Source organism: Fulmarus glacialis, unplaced genomic scaffold (genome assembly GCF_000690835.1).
Source record: "Fulmarus glacialis isolate BGI_N327 unplaced genomic scaffold, ASM69083v1 scaffold22022, whole genome shotgun sequence".
Lineage (NCBI taxonomy): Eukaryota > Metazoa > Chordata > Aves > Procellariiformes > Procellariidae > Fulmarus > Fulmarus glacialis.
The window spans coordinates 1-1,001 of NW_009198741.1; positions in this window are offsets into that span (position 1 = coordinate 1).

Here is a 1,001-nt window from a genome sequence, read left to right on the forward strand (position 1 = left end):
GGGAGGTGAGCACAAGTGTGGGAATGGGGGAGTGAGGAGGAGTGGGGGTGTGACTAAGGGAGAGTAAGTGCGAGAACGAGTGGGGGAGTGAGAGTGGGAAAGTGTGAGCAGGTGAGCGAGTGTGAGGAGTGTGAGGGGCAGCGTGGGAGAGAGTGAACAAGAGTAAGAACTGAGTGGGAGGGTGAGTGCGAGTGGGGGAACGAGTAGAGGGGTGAGTGGGGAATGTGAGTCGGGGGGTGTGAGTGGGAGAGTGTGAATGTGAGGGAGGGAACGAGCAGGGCGAGTCTAAGTGGGGAAGTGAGTGGAGAGTGTGAAATGAGTGGGAGTGAGGTTGAGTGTGAGGTGAGAGTGAGAGGAGGAAAGCAGAAAAGCAGGACATCTTTACTGTCAGGAGAGTTGCACAGAAGAACGGAGGGCAGAAGTGATGCACAGGGCTGTTACACTTATGATCAATGGGGAGTGAGAGTGAGTGGGGAGTGTAAGGAGTGCGAGATGAGTGGGGGAGTGAGTGTGAGTGGGGCAAGTGTGGGCAATGGGGTAGTGAGCGGGGGAGTGAGTGTGAGTGGGGGAGCAAGTGGAGGAGTGTGAGAACGAAAGGGGGGGAGTGCGAGGGGGGAGGGAGAGCGGGGGGGGGGTGAGTGGGGGAATGAGGAAGGTGAGTCGGGGAGTTTGAGTAAGAGGAGTGGGAGAGTTGAGTGTGAACAGGGGAGTGAGTGTGGGGAATGGGGGAGTGAGTAAGGGAATGAGTAGAGGAGTGAGTGAGGTGGGGGAGTGAGAGTCAGGGGTGTGGGAGAGTGAGCTAAGGAGTGAGAATGAGGGGAGCGAGGAGGGTGTGTGGGAAGGGGAGTGACTGGGAGTGGGAGAGCGAGTGGAGGAGAGTAATGAGTGTGAGTGGGGGAAGTGCTTGGGAGTGTGAGTGGGGAGCGAGTGCGAGAATATGAGTGGGGGAATGGGGCAGTGGGGAGTGGACTATGAGTGGGGGAATGAGGAGCGAGAGGGGG